A 22,133-nucleotide genomic window follows, 5' to 3' on the forward strand; every position below is an offset into this window, starting at 1 on the left:
CACCTTTCTACTAATGGTCCCCGCCATACTATTTGAAATGAAGGCCCTACTATGGCCCATCCACACATTCCATTTCCGTAGAATTCGGATCTCGGCTCCGGGTTTATGGAAAAAGTATAGTAGAGTAGAAAAGGGTTTAGTTAACTCCTACTACTACTTTATGAGGCGGTTGGATTGTAGGCAATTCACTTCAATCTAATGATTTGGGGTAGGCAACCCTATTATTCCCACCTGCTGATCCCTCTTACTTTCCGTATCATCCGCATCTAGAACAGCAGCATGTTCCCCAGCTCGCATTTCTCATTTATTGAGAAGTTGGCAAGTACGAATCGGAATCATGCGCCAAACACGGATCGTATAACAGTTAATTGGTTGGGCCATCTTTTCATTATCATAGAAAATGGGGCTCATAAGTAGGGCATCTCCTCACTTTCACAGTAATAGTAATGCGGAACAGAAAACCTCAAAATATCCGATCTATTATATGAAGTGAATCCGGTTTCTGATCCGAGGGAACATACAACCAGATGCGCTTGTTTACTTGCTTGCATCATCTCCTGCTTCTCCCGATCGATGCTCATCTAAATAATAAGAAGGCTATCCGCCGCTTCTCAAGATCCGTATCTGGTTCGTCGAGCTATTCGAACTGCAGGGTGAGCGAGTCGTTGATGCGACTGTGGATCAGAACGCCGGAGCTATCTTTTTTCAATTGAGTCGTAATCGTTCGTCAAGGGCCCTCCTTAATCCAGAGCCAAGAGGCGCACAGAAGGCTATAGTGAGATCCTCTTTTCAAGCTCATGAAGCTCGAGAGCATACATGAAGCCCTAAGGAGGGAGACGAACCAAAGAATAAGGCGTCGATTGCCCGGAGGTGCACCTTGATTAGAAATTAAGCAAGATGGAAGTTGTTTCGTATAGACTAGATGATGGCAAGAGTCTGTTACGCATGACTGAGAAAGTGACCAACGATATCCAACTAAAATTATCCCATTTCAATGTCTGGTTGAAGCTAGTTCGTAAGGCTCCGGTGATTGATTGCAGGTTCGACCTCGACTATCATAGAAGAATGGGAGTTGACCAGCAAAAGATAGTAAGTGTTAGTGGTGGACCACACGAGTTTCATAGAAAGATTTGTGATGAATAATGCCCGCCTCGTGACCAGGCCCCAAGTCTTTGAACACATAACCGGGCTTCTCTTTTCTTTGTTCCCTGCCGCACAGCCATCCCTCCAACATCCTACCAACAAGAAGTGAGACCAATCTAGGGCCAAATCAAAGTCCAAATCCGAGTTCAATCACGGCTCTGAAGTATAAGATTTTGAGATAGCATCTCCAAAGGTCTTATCCGTTCTATGGTCAACCAATCAGCTACTATTTCAAGTGCTGCTTTCCCCTTCGATTACCTCTTCGTTCTTCGGTAAAAAGAGCAACTCAGAAGGGACTACTAGCTAGACTTCTTTGCGAGATGCTTGGTCGGGGTGGAGAGAAGCGAACTTGACTCTCTTTATTGGGGGTTCATATCCCATCCCAGTAGTGAGCCAGGCATTCAGTTTCAAGTTATCTTAATAGCACCAGCCCTTGTGACTCAAGTGATTCATGCATGCGGTTAGTGAGTAAGCTAGCCTTCAACTCTTCTCCATTCCAATTCTGCAAGCAAGCTATACGGGAGACCGGCTAGAGGAGCAGCAACAGGCAACAAGCTAGAGTTCGTTCGTCTCCTCTACCTCTTCACGAGATCCTGTCTGCGTATGTGAAGTACATGCGTAAGTTGCTCACCCAATGAATCAAGCAAAGAAGCCGAGCGAGAGACTATCCTTGTGATGAATTAAAGTTCAAATTATCAAATTGTTTAAGTCATTTTGGTTGAAGCGCCTCTGGGCGAGGAGATATAAGACAAAGGTTACTATAAGAAAGACAAAGGCTGCTATAAACACGGAGTTGAACAAAGCAATAACACAGAGTTGAACAAAGCAAGCCAAAGAGGACAAAGCCGGCCAATCTCATCTTTCTGTAGTGTAATAGTTGAATATCTGTCTTTCTTGTCAACTACGTTCCAAAGCCAGTAGCAGCACTCCTAGACACAATCCTTTCAGATTTCAACAGATGTGGTGTGATCATGAGAATTTTTTCCCTTTTGAACAAGCCTGTACAATCAAAGTCCATTATAGAAAATGCCAATTTGACGTATTAGACTTACAACTGTATGTTGACAACAAGGGAAGGCCGCTGTTTCAAAGTGTGCTGCTTGATAGACAGCTGCTAAGAAAAGGTGCTTCTAAGAACATGCCTTTCCGAAGGGTGAAGGAGCTCTAGCCTCACGAATCGGACATGGAATAGAAGCACTAGTTTCGAGGAGATGGAATCACTCGACTAGGGAGAGGGGCTCATGAATAGGTTTATAAGGCTGCTGCTTCTATGTCATAAGATAGTCCGGTAGCTGCTGCTTCAGTAACTGCTGCTGAAGAACATAAGAAAGCTGCTGTTTCAAGTACAGTAGAGGCTGCTGCTTCAGATCTCACTGAACGGGAAGGTACCAAAAGTAAGTCTCGGTGAGCTAAGCTAATGATTTGATGCCTGTTGGAAGCAGGGAGATGGGATAAGGGAACCGAGGCTTTTGACTTGCAAACCATTATGACCAGCCAGTCAAGCCAGCCAGTCAAGACAGATTTGTCAATGCTATAATATGCCAACTACCGAAGAATTAGTTGTTAAAGACAGAACCGGATAATCTGTCTTAGTTATTGAAACCGTAGATGAGACCTGTGCTATACCAAACTGGAGATGAGACCTGCGCTAACATATGAGTGTCTGTCTTTTCAAAAGTAGGCAGCTGCTTCTGTTGCTGGTTCAGTGAGTTCGTATCTGAGCTGTGAGTAGCAGGCTCGCTCGTAAGCTCCTGCAACACATTCTGATTCTGGCCAAAGTAGAAAATGTCTTTCCTCTGGTGACGCAGCACCCTCTCCCTTTGGAAGAGTTAGATCGGATTTAGCAGCTTTCCCTGTTGCTTCGACTCCAGGACCTGGGCTTAACCTAGATTAAGACCCTTTCTCAGACATGGCCTGGATGAACCTCTCTTTTCTCGAATTCTCTCCCTAAAGCTGTCGCCGAAGGAATCTACCCCTACTATTAATTAAGGAGTATTTGCCCCGGGAGAGAGTGAGATTGGACAGAATCTGTTGAAAGAGTGGTAAGGATGTTCTTTGAACTACTATCAAAAGGGATAGGTGGATGAAAAGGTTACAGCCTACTATTAGATGAGAAAGGCCGCTCCCTCCCTTCTAGTTTCAGCGCCTCATTCTCCTATACCAACACCCATTCAGACCATACTGAATACTCTTCCTCCCGAAGAACAAACAATCAGATGAGCCTTCAGCCACAGCTATCGTCTGATCCCTAACCCTCCCCGGGGTGTTAATATTCGATCATATACCCATTCAAAAGGCTCCTTTCATCATTACGGGACCCGGGATCTGTAGCTAACCATCTCCACCATAGGGAGAGACATATTCGGCGTTAGAGGAGAAGGGTAACTGCCTACTATTCGATGAAGCAGCCGCCCTACTATTATAATAAGGGAAGCACCAATAGTTGTAGCGTCCCGTTGATTGAGCAATTGGTTAAGCAGTAGATCCGGTTGGACTAGCAGGTTATCCAGTAACATATCCAGCAACTGAGTAAGCAGATGATCCAGGTGGTTAAGTCGATTATCCATATCCAGTAGCACTAGTAGCTCCAGTAGCAGCACATCCTGTTCCAGATACAGATACGGATCCAGAAGCATAAGGAGCAGCACCATCAGCACATCCAGTAGTTGAGGTAGTAGACCCAGCTCACCTTGGCAAGGTTCTATATCCAGATGCACCGGTTCCCGAGTAACATGGTTAAGCAGTTGATGAAGCACTAGTGAGTAGCGGTAGAGACAGCATAAGCTAGGGCAGATGTACCGGTTGACTGAGCTGATGAGCTTGACCCAGTAACTGACCCTCGTGTTCGTGATCAAGACCCAGCACCCCCAGTTGACTGTCGAATAACTGGGTTATGACCCACCAACAGCAGTTGAACCGGTTGAACCAGCACCACCAATGGCATCAGTAGCAGATCCATCGGCACCATCACTAGTAGCATGAGTAGCAGGGAGGGGTGGTGCGTGGGAGCACGGCATCTGAGCGGTATCCATTAGTTCCGGATCGAGAGCTTGCAAAACCAGATCCATATGCTCCAGATGTTCCAGGACGAGATCGAGATCCAGCTCTTTCCGTTAATCCAGCAATAGAGACTCTTTCTCACCTTTTCTATAAGAAGTTGCCAGTTCCCCACTGGGCCAAGATCCGCAGATCCTTGCGAGGCCGACTAAGCGCTTAGGCCTAGGTCTTCGCACCCAGGTCCTGTCTTGGACAATTTCCACCGGAACCATCATTGTGTCTAAAGACGTTGAGAGTAAAGCCGCGGCTTGAAGAAGTGGTAGCGTAGCGCAGCAAGATGTTGTTCTCTGATGCTGGAAACAAGTGCCCTTAGTCTTAGCAGGTCATGTCTTTGTGTCTTTGTCTGCGGCTGACAGGATGGTAGGGGAGCCCCCTAGATGTACTAGCTGTAAAGTCTTTTGTTACAGTATTCAAAAGTGTCCCTGGGAAGTAAAAACTGGGGATAATCCTACCATTCAGAGCAATGGGACTTGGCTTACTGTTGATAGAAAGAATAAGAAGCCCATAACAGAGTGCTAGAGGGCCGGAGAGATATTGATTAATGAAATTCATAGGGATTGCGATAGAGAAGAAAAGAGGCTTCAGCTTCTGTTCTGAAAGGCAGTTTAACCAACCAAGCGTAGTTGGCGGAATAGGCGCTATTGCAAAGGAGAGGCAGAGAAGGGCCATAAGCAGGTCTTCTGTCTGTTCGATACTATTAGTCACTGCCGATTCGTATGTTCATTTTGATGCCCCTGTTCATTTGGGTGCCTCTGTTCAAGATGCCTTACCCATGACGGGATCAACAAACAATTTCATTGCCTTTGTTTGTGGGGATGCTGAGGCTGGGGATGGGAAACTAGACGGGGATTCGGGTGCTGATGGAGATGCTTATTATCATTATGCACCTGTTCTTTCGGTAAAGTTTGGATTGAATTGGTTTCAAGTATCTGAGAATCAGACTTCAGACTTGGGGCCTGACCCTACTCTTCCAAGCCCATAGGCAAGGGCTATTCTAGCCAGTTCCTTCTAATCAACTGATGACAATCGTTATGACTTTTCTTTGGCGTTAGTAGCCTATGCAAACGATTCTTCTGATGAATCTCCAGATGCGAATTCTTCGGCGGATGAAACTGTGGAGTTTGGTCATTGGCTTACTTGACTTACTATTCCAGAGCGGATTTAGCGCTATTCGAGCCAAAATCACGGGGTTGACAACCTATCGGCGTAAAATCAAGCTTTTTATTCAATCATTTCCTATGGGCTATACTATATTATGAAATTGACCTTGCCCGCTACAAAGCAACTATTGCATACCGCTCTTAGCGCGCTAGAATGGATCTCAGTAGGTTACTGGTCCACCAGCCCCGCAAGGCTCTCAACGGTGAACTCCTTGGTTCGTCAACATTTTGATCTCTGTTCTCGCGCGTGAAAAGCAGCATGCAATGTTGCCTTGCTTCACGTGAGCGCGCATCGCTCGTTAAGCTTGAGATCCTCTCTCAACTGGCCGTGTTGCCAGCCCAAGGACCCCGCGCAATGCTATGGGCCCACTTGTGGGCGGTCACTCCCTCCAGCTTCTTGTTCCGATCCCTTACTTGACAAGCAAAGCGCACTGTTAGTAGCATAGATCGAGGAGGAGTTGGACCCCCATAGCTAACTTGAGCCGCTCGCTAGCTAGAGACCGTCCGATCTCACGAATTGGATTCGAACCAATATCAAGCTACTTTCCCTATAAAGTCTTTGTACTCACGGTTGTTTCCAGTTATAATATAAACAGACCTACACTTTCCTCCTTTATCCCTAAAGGCAAATCCTCTGTACTCAAAACTACAATTTGATGATATCCGAAGGTGTGTCCCGTTCAGGTATCCACGCCCGCAACTACCTGCTTGCCCATGCTACTCACTTACTAGAACAGCCAAGCTACGAACATCGAAACAACCTAAAGGATAACTTCGAGCTAGAACTAATGGATTAGAGGATTACTAAGCCTATTTACCTGGTTGCTTTCTTACCTTAGGTACCGTCTAGTCAAAATACTAATAATTAGAACTAAGAAAGAAGGACACTCTAGTAAAAGAGTAGTTTCCCCCTGTCCCGAGGTCCATAGCTACAGAGGAATCGCTAGCTCCATGCCGATACTAACGCTTGCTTGACAGCTTATCCTAAGAAGTCAAAACCAGGGATTTGAGATCTCCTTAGGTTAGTTCCAAATAGGTGTATGTCCTAGGGTCTCCTCCTGCCCTGTCCAGAACTTGAACTAAAAAGTAGATTAGCAAGATCAGAAAGTGGACTCTGAGAATCAGGCTTCTCCCAAGTAAAGTCGATACGAAAGATTAAGTAAATAAATTCCCGTAGAATAGAAGGGAACTCTGATCGTAGAGCACTGAACGTTGCTCCAACAGGAAACGAAAAACTTGCTTCCCGATCTGCTTTAGCTCACTACTTCTGTCGCTATTGCCCCTCGCTTCTACCTTTGGTTATAGAGAGTTATTCCAGTATGGTCTTAGAAGGAGATTCTCTATATTAGTAGATATCTGCGTGCTTTCCAAGCCCTCTCTAACTACAGCCAAATCTAGCTACACAAATAAAGGCTACTCCCAAAGAATAAGCTAATCCCAAGTATGCAAATCGCTTCTCCTTGCTTTAGCTTTGCTTTATAAAAGCCCAACTAGTCTTATTTTTATGCCATTATTGAATGCAGGGTTTTAGCTCACCCTTGCTTCTTTGGATGCCAATGCGTCTCTTGTTTCAGCTGATTCTCCTTTTGCTACGGATGAAGATTTGGATACAGGGCATCTTTCTAAAATAAAAAACGAAGGTTTATGACCCGACTGGCCAGAAATGAGGCTAGAGGATTCTCCGCTTGAAGATCGGTCTTCTCAAGGGAATCCTTCATGCTGTCTGAAATCCTTGTTTTCAATCTGTATATCCAACCCAAGAGTGTACCTGAGCGAGCACTAAATGAAAGGGGTGGCCTCCACATTTGATGATTGTGTACATTCACGCGCGAATTGCGTATTATACAAGTGCTGTCCCGCTGTTCGCCTGCGTATTGAAACCTACCTGGACTAGATCTTCCGACTCTCGCTTAAAGATGGATTGGCGGGTTCCTTAAAGACTTGCTTTCTAGGGTAAGGAAGGAACTTCCCGGCACGCAGGAGTACGTTGAAATCTTCGCTAAGACAATGGAAGGTGACGTATGTACAGCTGACGAGAGTGAGGGGTGGTCTCCCTACTTCCTACTGGACGTGGAATTACCACGGAAAGATGAGTCCCGCAGCTCAAAGCCTTGAGTCATCAAGGCCATCACTCTCAAACGTGCCTGACCTGTGCTGACCCTGACTCGGCCCAGGATCCTTGCCGCGGCACAGCTAGCAGCAGAGCCACATTCAAATCCGTTAGTCAACGACGTGACTCGCTCTGGACGAATCTATCAGCCTGTGCAGCGTAGAGGGCTGGCTACTGCCATGCCAAAGATCCCACCTCCGCGCCAGCCCTATTAGTAAGGGCGTAACGAGGTAACTGAGTCGTACGACGTGGCCCAGCATCTAAAAGAGATCCCGACTCAGATCTCCTTATTTGATCTGCTCCAGTAGTGACTCATTTCGTAGGCTCGCAGAAAGAACTTGTTTTTCGAGAACCGTCTACCCATATATGTTTTGATCGCCAGTTCATACTAGATCCAGTTGCGTTTGATTGGAATTGAGAGAATGACCTTGACTCTTTTGACTCCCGAAGTCACTCTCATCAACTAGGAGTTGAACTACTACAATCGCTGCCTAAAGACCACTCACTCGTGTGAGGGTTTTGAGCTTGTGTGAGGGTCGAGATAGGCCTATCAAAATAGTCATAATACTAGAAACTCCACTCGCACTCGTTGCCTATAGACGGCTCACTAATACTGGGAGATGGACCGTTTACTGAACGAACGAAGTGAGGGCCAAGGGAGAATGTCCCCTCAACCAGGGGACACGAGCTAGTTCTTGTATTATAGTAGTCTCGAGCTGGCACTAGTCTCCCTGCCAAACCGAACGGAGAACTGACGAAGGAAGTGTTAATGGAGTGAGTTAACTCACATAATGAGGGGGATAATACAACTATATATAGTTTGATATATATAGATAAGTAGTTGTATAAGTATATAAGTCTCAATGCAGTGAATTGTTCCAAGACCGCTCCTATCCTAATTGCTTTTATTGACCCATCAGAACGAGATTCACTTGATTGATACGTGTACCAATCCGACATAGATCAAATATATTTGATCAAATCATGTCATGAAGGGATTCGACTCGTACCTTGACCCGAATTTGCATAGAAAAAGAATCTGTTCGATGACTTGTCGATCCCTTCCCAGATTTACAGGTTCTACCATATTCTTAAAAAAACACACAATATCATACTATGAGCATAGTATGATGGCGCTCGGGCAGGTATGCCCCTATCGTCTAGTGGTTCAGGCTCTCTTTCAAGGAGGCAGCGGGGACTTCCCCTGGGGGTAGGGTACTACGAAAGGAAGTTGATCATGGATTCTCAATAAGCCTACAATTGATTCTTCCTGGGTTGATGCCCGAGCGGTTAATGGGGATGGACTGTAAATTCGTTGGTGATATGTCTACGCTGGTGCAAATCCAGCTCGACCCAATAATTCACCGATCCATGAGGATGATATAACAAATCCGTCCTAAAAAAAAAATGCATGATATGGAGGAATAAAGACTCCTTCTTTTCTTATATATTCTCTCCATTTGTTTCCGCATGTTCTGATGTTTCTAACGATCTATAAGTATAAGGCAAAAAAAGAGTCCTTTTTTCATTGAAAGAAAGAAAGATTCTCAATCGATTTGGCAATAACCAAAGGATGACTAGTCATCCGTGTCACTGTCACTATAGTACATATCTATGTAGATATGTATCTCAGTATATCATTCGTATTTCCGTTACAACATGGCGATTATAAATGGTTCGAATGAAAGAAAATGAGAAAGAATCAGAATTTGGAGGCTGTACACCTCATTTCCCCGGGATTGTAGTTCAATCGGTCAGAGCACCGCCCTGTCAAGGTGGAAGCTGCGGGTTCGAGCCCCGTCAGTCCCGACCTAGGATCCGATGAATCGATCAATTCATTTCTCCATTTTCTGTGAAGAGGGGGGGGGGGGGGGGACAAAGAGCAGGATCTAATTCCCAGCAGGAGGATCCTTCTTTCGTTTCGCATTTCTCATCGGACAAATAAGGTCAAGGAATGAAAATGACAATAACTAGTACCGATTGATGGGGGAGAGACATATGTAGGTTGGTACAATCGGAGGTATCACCATATTCAGGATTCAAAGAGTTCATGACTGGTCTGGCTTTTTTTGATCCGGGGGAAAGGAAAGACAGAAGGCTCCTCGCTTTTGTTCAATTATAAATTAATAACCACTTTGATGGAGATTTATAGCATCATTCAAGTAAATACAGATTGAGATCGTAGAAACATGAGCTTGTGATATAACTACACCTAATTCCGGACCGGTTAATGCAAGAGCTATAAATAAAGGACCAGGATCTCCTATGAAAAAAAAAAGATCATTCATACATAGCATAGTCCAAGCGGACCCACTTAAAATCTTTACTGAACTATGACCGGCCATCATATTAGCAAATAAACGTATTCCTGAGCTTAATGCGCGAAAACAATGAGGATTAGCTCAAGGAGTACTAAAAAAGGTGCTAACGGCAGTGGGACTCCTGCAGGTAATGAGAAGCTTAAAAAATGAAGCCCATTTATTTGAAATCCCACTATAGTAATGCCAATAAAAATAGGAAATGAAAGACCCAAAGTAATGAGAAAATAACTTGTCACTGTGAAGCTATAAGGTATCATACCCTGGGGATTACGAAATAACGAAAAAGTAGAAGTGACCGAGATGCGAGGGAAAAACTTTTGTTTCACATTTCCGGAAAGACCACCTATTTGTTCGTTTACCGGGTTCGGCACGAAATCATGAATAAGCTCTACCAAGGATTGCCAAGCATTTGGTACTGAGTTTCCCCCTCCGTTTTTAGTAACAAAATGAACCAGAAGTAGGACCAAACTGAGAGTTAGCAGCATAGACAAAGATGGATTTGTGAATGTGAAATCAATTTTTCCTATATTCATAGGAATCAATGGGAGAATGGCAAATTGCTCAAGTGGGCTGGGGACCAGCCCCGCTAGATTCAGAGCATCCGTATAGGCTTCACCTTGTACTCCGTTGAGGGTCAAATCATTCAAAAGGAACTCCAGAAAAGGGATATTGTTGCTTTCCGCATGTAAAGCTTCGGCCGCAGCCAGAACATCTTTGGGACTCCTGTGAATCATCAACTCTTCAATTTTCTCGCGTATCTCAGACTGAAGCTCTACTATACGTTCACTGGAAGGGTTAAGACCCGGATGATCCTCATAAATACCCTTAGTACTGGAACTTGATTCAGTACTGGAACTTGATTGAATATAGGAATCGTTTATAGTCGTTGTGGATTGACTCGGAGTTCTAGAAGATGTCTCACCGGAATGTGAGTTAAGACTATGTTCAGCAAATAAAAAGATGCGTTGAAAGGGATTCAACATATTTCTTGAGTTAGAAAAATAAATTCCCTCCAGACAGAAAGAGACTCCTTCCTGTACGAGTAGTGAAGAACTAAACGAGAGCTGGTTGGTTGTTGACCAACGGAAAGCATGGGAGAAAGATGAAAAAATCTTCAAAAAAAAAGAGGAGGTGGAGAAGGTCCGGAAAGCCCTCACTTTATTGATGGGGGACATTTTTATCCCCTTACCGAGCAAGGTCGCATTGAGACTGAACACTAACGGAACACTCTCTTACCCCCACTGACCAGCTAGTGTGCAATGACGACCGGCCCGCAAGCTACTATATTTTCTTTTCTTAGCTGCGCTGGATTCTATTCTAGATGCTACTTACATACATATGATGTTTTCTTTCACAAGGTAGCGGCATAGCTGAAAGCGGAAAAAAAAAGCTGTTCCCATAGCGTACGTAGGCTTAGCCTCTTTCTCTATCTACATTAATATATGATAATAGCACCAGTGGACAGTGAACAAAAAGATGCCACACTCAGAAAGCAATCCAATCAAGAACAAGGTAGTTAGGGACATGCGGACTAACTGCTCTGACATTCCTGTTTTTTGAAATGAATCTCCGGACCTTCTGAAACAGATGGGCCCCTCCTTCTCCCAAACTGGGACTCACTCGGATAGCGAACAGGACGGCCTGGAATGGGAATTCTACTTCGATGGGGTTTCCAAAGCCCGGGCAAGGCGCGCGGTGTCCACCTTTCAGGGCCAGGGATGAGAATCGATCTGAATGCTAACATTGGGCGGGCAGCCAATAGGCTGAGGTGTAAGCCCTTTATTGGAGCCTGGCCCTGCCCCTACTAGATTCAGGCCCGCTCAACCTGGGAAGTGCTTTAATCAAGGTAGAAACCTCGCTGTCAACTGGATGTTTGGGACCCCTAGCCCCGTGACCAAAGACTTGCATGCAGAGCAATATTTTTGTTTTAGAAGCCTAAATCAAACTCTTTCCTTTCGTCAAAGGAGACATGATCTGCTTATATTACGCGTATATTATGTCACGTCATCGATGAAATTCAAAGAGGTAGCTCTTTCACTCTGAGCTTTTGTCTCGTCATAGCTACTACATAAAGGAAGTAAGAGGACTCGCAACCAACCGCCTTATTTAAGCCTCACTTTCATGCACATTTAAGCTATTCTCATCTTTATATGTCACCCTTTTAGACAGAAATTAAGGCTTTGTTGCTGCAGAGATTGAAGCCACAACTACAGAATCGAAGCCTTTGATAAGCCCTAATCAACTCTATACATACAATTCCGTGACGACCACACTTAAAGGGCACTTTTTTATCCAGTGGTCTCAGCCCGATTCAATTATACCGGAGTCATTGTTTAAGCAGGTAAGATAGTTTGATTTGACAAGTGACCTTTTGATGAGACTTACTTTCATTTGCATTTGACAATTATTTTAATAAATTACGTATCAATATACATTCCCTTTCCGTCAACTAAAGTCTGTTCGTTTCGTCCGTAAAAATGAAATGGCAATAACTCATCTCGGGCAAGAACCAACTACTAAGCGGTCGTTCGGGGTCCATTCCCTCGGTCATGGCGAGGGTAAAGGGAAGGCTGCCCTGCGTTTTCAATACACACAATATATACCCATATATATATCTGTCTGTATATATAGGTATATATTTATGGGTAACCTACGAAGAGCCAGTGAAAGTGGCAGGCGAGATAGTGATTGCCATTGATTGATATAGTAGGCTCTTCAAGACCTATTCAGAATACGATCAGGAAGAAAAGCCATCAGCCGAGTGAATTCAATTGATGTTGATCGTTTCCTACGTCTTGAGCAATAATAAGGGAAGCAGGTACGGTACAGTGGCGAGCAAAAAAACCCTAAGTTCGCGTTGAGTAGTCTGTCTCTTTCTTGGTTTTCGAGGGTCAGGCTTGAGTTCAGAGACGGGACAGAGAGGGGGGAAAGCGAGTGATTCATTGTCCAGCTATACGAGGCCATGTCTATGGAATACAATCTTCGATGCTGTCTTCAGGCTCTTCAAGAGAACACTGTCATGATTTTGGCCAGGGGAAAGCATGAACAAAGTGGATACTCGACTCGGTCCTTCGAGGGAGAAAAGTGGAATCAAATCATACACCAACGGAAAAAAGTGCTTTCCTGATAAGAGATAGACGGTAGGAGATCCAGTTACGATTGCAGTGGCGGGACCATAATAGTTCTTTTCACCAAAGGAATTGAAAGGGGATAGAGGCAGAAGGACGGGGTTGCTTTCCTCACGCGGGGTAGGTCGTCGTGAATGAATGGGTCTTGACTTGCCGCCTTTCGTCACGCGGGAATGGGTCTTTTAGCGGGTTCAGTTTCAGCGGGTAAGGTGCTTATGAGTAGCTGCGTGCGGGTTAGGAGCTTGAGGTACAGGAAGGCTTTCTGGTTCTATTACTGAAAACAAAAAAACAGAATTGACCATCTGGCTCGCGTATTGTAAAGCTTCCCTGGCTCGTTTCGTAAACTCCACTTGCTGGTTGACGGTGCGTGTTCAATACCATAATAATACAAAGACGTTGATCAAGGGGAAGATCTAACCAATCAGAGTGACCAAGCTGAGCTCCAATCTTATTATAATTAATATAATAATTATGAGCAAAAACGGTTCTCCTTTAGTTTCTAAGTGCCAAATGAGGGAGCAAAGTAACGTAGAGTCTACGAGCTTTATTCCATCCGAATCATCACGAAAACGATTTCATCCTTATTTATGTGAGTGAGTTGTAGAACGATACGAATCCCTGTTCATAAACTTAGAAGATAATCTGACAATAGGCGCTTCGAGGGGAAGGTGACATGACATACGGGGTGGAGGGCATTGACAAATCTGTCTTGACTTTCTGGTTATGCTGTCTTGAAGGCTGGGCGAGGCTCTTAAAGAATTCCTGCTGGTCACTTTTGGGAGAATGTTTAAGCTATTGAATTAACATATACATCTTTTTTGGTCCAAAAAAAGTGTCCTTCATAAGAACGAGTTCCACGGGCAACTGTGGTGGAAACCTCGGTAACTGGCTCAAAGAAGCTTAAGGAAGAACTCTTTCATAGCCTCAGTTGTTTTATAATAAATCCTTGTTTGGGTTGCTAAGCAAAGACTCCAGCTTCAGCAGTTCCAGTTCTGACAGTTGGTAGGGCTTTCAAAGGAAAGAGGGACGGCCTATTTATTGCTTGTGAGTGATGTACTGGTTTCGGCTACGATAAAGGTCGCGGTGGAGGTTGCTGATACAGAAGGCTCTTCAAGAGTAACCGAACGCTTCAGGAATCTGTTATTAAGAATAATTAACCATAGGATTGTATAGACCAAGAAACCTATTCTTGGCTTCAGTGATGGAAATAACAATCTTCATTTTGCTAGGCGGTCTACAAAACAAAAAAAGCTTACAACTCTCTCTTTCCTGGAGGTCAGTCAACTCTTCTCGTCGGGCATTCAATCCATCCTTCGTCTCTGGCAGGAAATAACCACTCTTGTACTGGAAAAGAGAAGGACGCAATGCCTTTATATTACCCATCTCTCTTCTATATGAAGTCAGTGAGTCAAGTCACAGCCATTGGGAAGGAGTCTCTAGGTCGTGTTCACAATATGAGTTTTTTTCTCTTTAAGAGCCTTTATTTATAGCGAGTGAGTTGTAGAACTCTCTTTCTAAACCAGTTTAGCGAGCGAGTTGACAAGCTAGCTTGACTTCATCATTATTGCGAGTTTACGAGCAAGCATTCATCCAACTATTTATGAGCGAGTCGCGAAACGAAAAAAGTAAGCATCATTATTCTAAGCAGCATTATTATTGTGAGTTGGAGAACAAGAACATTATGAGACTTTATCCTTGTTGCGAGCGAGTAAGCCTCAAAGATAGTTTGATTTGATGCTCTCGTATATAGAAAAAGTGAATCAATTGCTTTTGAACTCGCGATCAACGAAACGATGATAAACTTTTGAAAAGCCTTTGGATGTTGTATATAGACAAATGAATTCAACAACAAGAATTGCCTTACTCGCGATCAACGATTACAAATCCATTCAATCTTCGCCTGCTGGCTTGACCTAACTTGGCTCGCTCCTACACCTGTGCTCCTACGAAGACAACTCAAGAGCTCAATTTAATTACCCGTTGCTTGTAGCGATTGCTAAGAAGAAAAAGGAACGAAAGCAAGAACTTGTAGAAAGACCGACTCAAACTCCATTGGCTTATCGAAAGCAGAATGAACTAAACCGGGATTAGATGATGTAGGATCAAAAGAACGCACGTTAAGGGCGCCTGTTGCCGGAAGAGACCCTGCCTGCTCGCTTGGGATTGCCATAATAATACAAGTTGCTCTTCGCAGTCGTTTCCTTGTGTTCTGGTTGCTTTAGTCCAACCTGTTGTTTAAGCTCCGTCATGGCTCGTTCCCAAACCCGTGGAACGCGTATTAAAAAAAAAGAGGCAAGCTCCGTCTGCAAACAAATAGGGTATCTCGCTATATTACCAGCTGGCTGGCTTGCTCGCTGCCGGTTCAACTTTCTATAAAAAAAGTCAAAAGGCGAGCATACAATTCAATATCGCTCCTAAGACTACGTTCGCTGGTTCCTGTTTCGAGTGTGGTTGGCTCTTCCAGGTGCTTGTGACGGCTAAGGTGAAGGTTCTAAAAGAGCTCGACCGAAACGGGATAGGAATGAAAGTTCGGTGGTTGGGAAAGGAGGTACGGGAAACGTCAGTCTGATATGATATATCATATAATATAGAAAGAAGGATACCACTTCCAAACTATCCCACTTCCCTTGACTTCACTTGACAGACTTAATACCTGCTTTTTCAACTTCAACTAAAGTAGCACTAGTAGAAAAGACAATTCAATTGGACTCTGAAAGAGAGAACCGATCGGTAAAACGTCTATTTCTAATAGAAGCGGGCGGTCACGGTCCATTCCCGTGACTTCATTGACTTCACGGACCTTGCTTTGACTTCAATCACTGACTTAACCAAATCAAACACCAGATATAAGTGGTGAATGACACGACCGTCCCTACTCGAACCGGAAAGCGTTGATTGACCGTTCCACTCGTGCCTATGCTTCTGCTTTCTTCGTCTATGCCTATGCTACCTATGCCATTCATTCCATTCCCGGATTAGACATCAAATCCTCTCCTCTTCTGGACATGATAGCCCTGTTGACCATCAAATCTGCCCATCCGACTCTGAACCTTCGAGCCGAGTTCCTCTAGTCTGTTGACCCACCTTCCCATGTCAAAAAATGTTTTCTTCCCTTGCTGAAAAGAATGAAGTTCTCTCTTTCTTTACAAAGTAGTTTACCACCTATGCGATTATGAAAAGGGAAGTGACCTGTTTGCCTCTTCTATTATCCAAGAGTCTCCACAGTGGATATCTCACTTGAAGACAGGGAAAGCTACCTACTTTTAGGGAGTGGAGCTTATTAGGCATTCATTGGTTTATGCGGGCTTCAAGATATTGGTACGGCTTCCAGATTGGAATAGGGAGGGACTCAAAATCCCCTTGCTCCTTGACATGGCTCTACTTTTTGTTTGATTGAATAGGGCATGGATTTTGTCCAAGAGGGGCTGGCAGAGAAAATAATGATGTTCGGGCCTGGATGAAGTTGTGCCTTATCAGTCACAAGGCGCTACTAGAACACGTAAAGGGGTGTACAGTCCGGTATTCTGTGTCTGCCCCTTTGTTAGTTGGCATAACCTGCATCTGGACACATACCTTCTAACATCTCTTCTGAGCAGAGGCCAGAAAGACTTCTGTTCAACCAACGAACGCGATCGTCTTATCCCTGCCAAAGTGACGTGACCTCCCAATCCTCCACCATGTAGCTCCGCTGTGTTGTTTTCCCTTAGGTAGGGTTCCCTAAGGGATGCATAGTTGTCGGCCCAGATAGCCATCCTGCAAAATGAAAGAAAAGTGTTCTACTTCTAACTCTGAACTTGCAAAATATGCAAGATACAGGATGACTCTTCCCCGGCAATCAAAAAAAGGTTAATTGATTGTTTGTTTGAGTTCTTTTCCTATTTTCTTTTCTTAAGTCCCCTCAGCAGAACTTGTTAGCAATTATGTAGATAATATCCCTGTGTTTGGAGAGCACGATGCAGCTGCTGGAAAGCAATTGACTCTTCGGACAGTTGATGATATCAAAGAATGAAGGTAGCAGGGACACCTCCTAGGAGGACAATTTCTACCATTCTCTCTAGACTGGATGAGAAAGATCAAACTTACTTGTCTACATGCAACCTAGTGCTCCTCCCCTAGATGAGAAAGTGGAAGATCTGCCGGAGCAAGTATCTTATTTCTGTCTATTTGAGTTACAGGAGAAGTTGTTCCAGAATAGTTTCAAGCTTTGGAGACGGAAGCAAGTAGGATTTAAGAATGACACTTTAAAGCAACTTCTTTTTTTTTTTAGATTTCCTCATGTCTCTTAAACTGGGGAAAGGTAGTCACAACTACAACTCCTGAACCAGTAGGAGATTTGTTGTGGATTGGGGGATCCCAGTACAGTACTTATCCCGATGCCTTATTTCTTTAAACCTTGCGCAAGCTGGGCAAAGTGAATAAGCGGGGATGAAAAAGAAAACAGTGGCAAGCAAGAAACAACAGGGGGAAGGTTTTTGCACAATACAATAAAGGCAGGATGACCGGGATTTGAACCGACATAGCTCCAAACTCAACTGCCAACCCGAAGGCGCCTTATCTCTCTGTCTTCACGGCTTTGGACGATGGCAGATCTCTTATTTAATTAAGACTGGACCTGGTGAACTATTCTCTGGGAAATGATCCCAAGCAGGCTCTTGTACTATTGTTTAACTATTGGGGCAAAGGCTGTTAACAGGAAAAACAACCCCTAGAAACCTGCTTACCTTATTAGTCAGTCATTCTGACCCGCTCCTTTGTGTCCGTGTTCGGAGCTGGAAGACAGTCCTTGCCGCAGTCAAACAATTAAACGGGGAATCCACAGCTTGGGCATCCTAATGCTATTCTTGTAAAGGCAGACGCTACTGAACAAGAAAGAATGCGAGCGCGTCCCTCTCTCTTCCAACTGCATCGCTGCCAAGGTGCATGTTTAGTAAAGAGAAAGAGCAGGAGATACTTAAGTAATGGTACCCCCTGTTGCTAAACATCCAGCTCCCAATATAAGGCAATTAAACAGTAGTCTAGCAAGTTTACCTAGTTGACCCACATGCTGGGGAGAAGGGAAAGACATTGGGTTTTACAGATGCAGAGAAGACTCACGAATAAAGGCAATTCTCAAAGGAACTACCTCGGGTTGGTACTTCCATGACACAATCTGTCTATTCTGCTCCCGTGCCTATCCACTTTCTTTTCTTCTACCGCAGCTTCCTTTGATTGAAAGAGACTGTCACCTAGTGATCCGGCATCCAAGGAAGTAGTCCCATCCCACAGTCAGATTATCTCCTTGCCTAGCGATCTGGCACCGAAGGAATCAGATTGTCTACTTGCTTGTCAACATTCGAGTCTATACTTGATTCAAGCGGAGATCCTTAACAGAATTCCGTACAAGCACCTGGGGAACCATACTTCGCCCTAGAGGAGAATTCGAAGAATGAGATCAGAGTCGGGCTCTATTTCTACTTCTACTTCTTCGTTGTCATCGACCTTAATTGTAGAGGCATTGTAGTTACTTGACCGCAGTCAGGAGCGACTATCCATCTTGGAACTGACCTTGCATCCCGGGCATCCATCTCGAAGTCCCCAGCAATAGGGCTTGCAAGTCATCTTCCTTTTCCTCCTCAAGCAGTGAAATGGGCACATCCCTCTTGCACCTATGAAAGAAGGATAATTCAGAATTGACTACTCCAGGGCGAATCAGAGGCTTATCTTTACACCCTTTCTCCTACCTTTGAAGGTTTGGAACATCAAGAAAGAGTCGACGAAAGAGCTTTACAAGTGACATTGCCCTTCTGATCCTATTATATACAGAGGATGGTCCACTCATGGGTTTATAAGAAGGGGGACGGACATCTTCTTCTCTATTTACTAGTCCTTCCGACACAGCTACCTCCATTCACTAGACCTCCCTACTCGATTCAAAAGAAGAAGATCGGCTCTACTGCTCACTCGCGAAGACACGGGCGATTCCCTACTCTTATATGGTATACCTTCGTCCGATGAGACTCAATCGATGAGATTGCTGATGCCGATCCCACGAACTGAGAAAGAAATTCCTGTCTAAGAGCCAATATAAACTATACGGCTGGAATCAGGTTATTCTATTGATTTTCACTTCCTTATAGGCACCGCTATCCTGCACTTGAGCGAGCTCAACAGGCAATTTCGAATGGTCCCCTAAGGGGTTTTCACCACTCGTTCTCGATATAGCAACTCGGTCATTGAATGAAATTCCCGCTCGATCCGCTGGAAAAGGAACTCCTTCGGGCTACCCATAGAGAGGAAGATCAATCAATTAGATTGGCAAACAGGCCCTTGAATGGCAGAAAAGGAAGGAGAGAAGGATGGTGAGCAAGAATCCGATAAGGATCTGGTTATGGAAAGCCAAATGGAAGAAAGTAAGGCTTGGTAAACAGTCCTCCGGGATCAGCTTCCACAGGCTCGGGTTCAGGGGCACAGGAAGCCATAAATCAAGCTGTAAAAGCTGCTTTAGATATAGCAAAATGTCCGTACAATGAGTTTTCCACTCTTTCGACTAGGAATGGTCTGGTGGCTAGAAGAATTAGAAGATCACTAGTCTTCCCCGGAATAGACATATTAGTATGATCGGGAAATGTTTGCATTTTGTAGGCAGCCATCGGGTATTCATTTTAGGAGGCCGTAGTTCAGCCCTCAAAGAATCTTTTCAGGTTGAGATCAGCGAGACAAAGGGCGAGGGATCGGACAGCACCTGGAGCGGAGAGGCCGAGGTCTAAGTAATAAGTATGATATTGTCTGGGATGGAAGGCGTCGGAAGTATGGATTCTTTCTGCCTTCTGGCTTTAAACCTTCCAGGTAAAGTGGCATCCTCTTGTTCCTAAAGAGGTTTACCAGGTTATTCCGAGAATTTTAGGTTTTTTCCGCGAATGTTTGGTTCTTTCTTCCTTTCCTGCCTGAAATTGACACCCTTTTCTCTGCTTTGTTGTTTTACAGGTGAATCAGTTTCAGTAAGATTCAAAGTAGCTCTCTAATTAGGATCCGCTTGCCGATCCTTATACTTATAGCTAGTATTGCGTCTAGCTAGTATTGCGTAGTAGATGATTTTAGTGGTAATGTCTCTTCCTCGCTTAGCTCGCAAGTCCCTTGAGTGGAAGTCTTTTCTATAGCGTGAGCAAGGAAGTCGCTTGAGTGCAAGAAATAGCGCGAGCAAGTCAATTGTTTTCTATTTCCTGTGAAGTATTTTACAATTTAAGTTGCTGGTAATAGCATCTGCAGTTCCTGTTAAGTGAATTATATAGGATCAGTCTGAATACCAACTCATTCTCATTTTACCAATTCTCCTCAATTTATTTGTTTTACAGGTGAATCAAGTTCCTTGAGTGAAAGGTTCTTGTTTGTTTGCTTGGTTCCTCCTTCCTCTCTGAAAGCAGTGGTTGTGCTGCTTGCTTCTTCCTTCTTCTCTTCAAGTAGTGTAAGGTCTTTTCAAGACTTTCTTACCTTTCCTCGGTAAAGGAATGAATTAATGCTATTTACTGGATTCTGAGTCATTCCTCATTGGAACTTATTTTCAATTACCTATTTTCCGCATTTAGTTTGGCAGTATGGTATCAGCTGCAAGCAACTAATTATCTTTACCATATCTCCTTATTTACTAATTCTCCGCATATACTAGCATGAGTCCTTACTAGTTCGTAGAAGGTAACTAATATGAAATTACTAATTATATGCAGGTAAATATGTTGCTTACCAATTCTCCGCATTCAACAACCAATAACAACTAATTCTCCAACTTATTCTCACTCCTTTATTTTTGATTTCTCACTGTCATCGCGATGAATGGGATGAAGGGGGGCCAGCCTGCCCAACAAGTAGACCGGAATAACTATCTAGTCTAACTAGCTTATTTGAGCTCCAGCCCAAGCCTCAAAATCGAAGCTTCGGAGAGCCTTCTCCAATCATTGGAATGAAATTCCCTATCTATAGTAATGGACCTTTTAGTGACATTTGACTTAGGATCTAGTTCATGGCCTATTAGAAGTAGAAAGCGCTCTGGTGGGATCCTCACGGACAGAAAAAGATTGCAGTCAGTTTGATAATGATCGAGTGACATTGCTTCTTCGGTCCGAACCAAGGAATCCGTTAGATATGATTCAAAATGGATCTTGCTCTATCGTTGATAAGAGATTTCTATACGAAAATACGAATCGGAGTTTGAAGAAGGGGAAGGAGAAGGAGCCCTCGACCCGCAACAAATATAGGAGGATTTATTCAATCACATAGTTTGGGCTCCTAGAATATGGCGCCTTTGTGGCAATCTATTTGATTGTATAGAAAGGCCCAATGAATTGGGATTTCCCTATTGGGCCAGGTCATTTTGGGGCAAGCGGATCATTTATCATAAAGAGGATGAGCTTCAAGAGAATGATTCGGAGTTCTTGCAGAGTGGAACCATGCAGTACCAGACACGAGATAGATCTTCCAAAGAACAAGGCTTTTTTCGAATAAGCCAATTCATTTGGGACCCTGCAGATCCATTCTTTTTCCTATTCAAAGATCAGCCCTTTGTCTCTGTGTTTTCACGTCGAGAATTCTTTGCAGATGAAGAGATGTCAAAGGGGCTTATTACTTCCCAAACAAATCCTCCTACATCTATATATAAACGCTGGTTCATCAAGAATACGCAAGAAAAGCACTTCGAATTGTTGATTCATCGCCAGAGATGGCTTAGAACCAATAGTTCATTATCTAATGGATCTTTCCATTCTAATACTCCATCCGAGAGTTATCAGTATTTATCAAATCTGTTCCTATCTAACAGAACGCTATTGGATCAAATGACAAAGGCATTGTTGAGAAAGAGATGGCTTTTCCCGGATGAAATGAAACATTTGATTCATGTAACAGGAGAAAGATTTCCCATTCCTTAGCCGTAAAGATATGTGGCCATGAAAGAGGGATTAAGTGGAACAGAATTGACCGGGTGGTAGAGTCGTGGAAACACTTGTTTATTCCTTTGGACCTTAGCTCCATGGAACAATATGCTACTGCTGAAACATGGAAGAATTCAAATCTTAGATCAAAACACTATGTATGGATGGTATGAACTGCCTAAACAAGAATTCTTGAACGACGCCAGAGCTTATTACTCACTACATCAAACAATTTCCATTAATGAAAGATGTAAATTCATTGGAAAATAAAAAAGACGCTTGTCCGATGAAATGGTTCTTGCTATCTGCTCCAA

At 43.9% G+C, this 22,133-nt stretch overlaps 1 pseudogene; it reads right to left on the reverse strand.

Annotated features, from left to right (window-relative positions):
• Positions 1-9,593: 9,593 nt before the first annotated feature.
• Positions 9,594-10,774, reverse strand: LOC143888879 (ATP synthase subunit a pseudogene; annotated as a pseudogene).
• Between the last annotated feature and the right edge of the window lie 11,359 nt (positions 10,775-22,133).

This window comes from Tasmannia lanceolata, unplaced genomic scaffold (genome assembly GCF_043159265.1).
Source record: "Tasmannia lanceolata isolate RefF3 unplaced genomic scaffold, GAP_Taslan_0.1 ptg000002l, whole genome shotgun sequence".
NCBI classification, from domain to species: domain Eukaryota; kingdom Viridiplantae; phylum Streptophyta; class Magnoliopsida; order Canellales; family Winteraceae; genus Tasmannia; species Tasmannia lanceolata.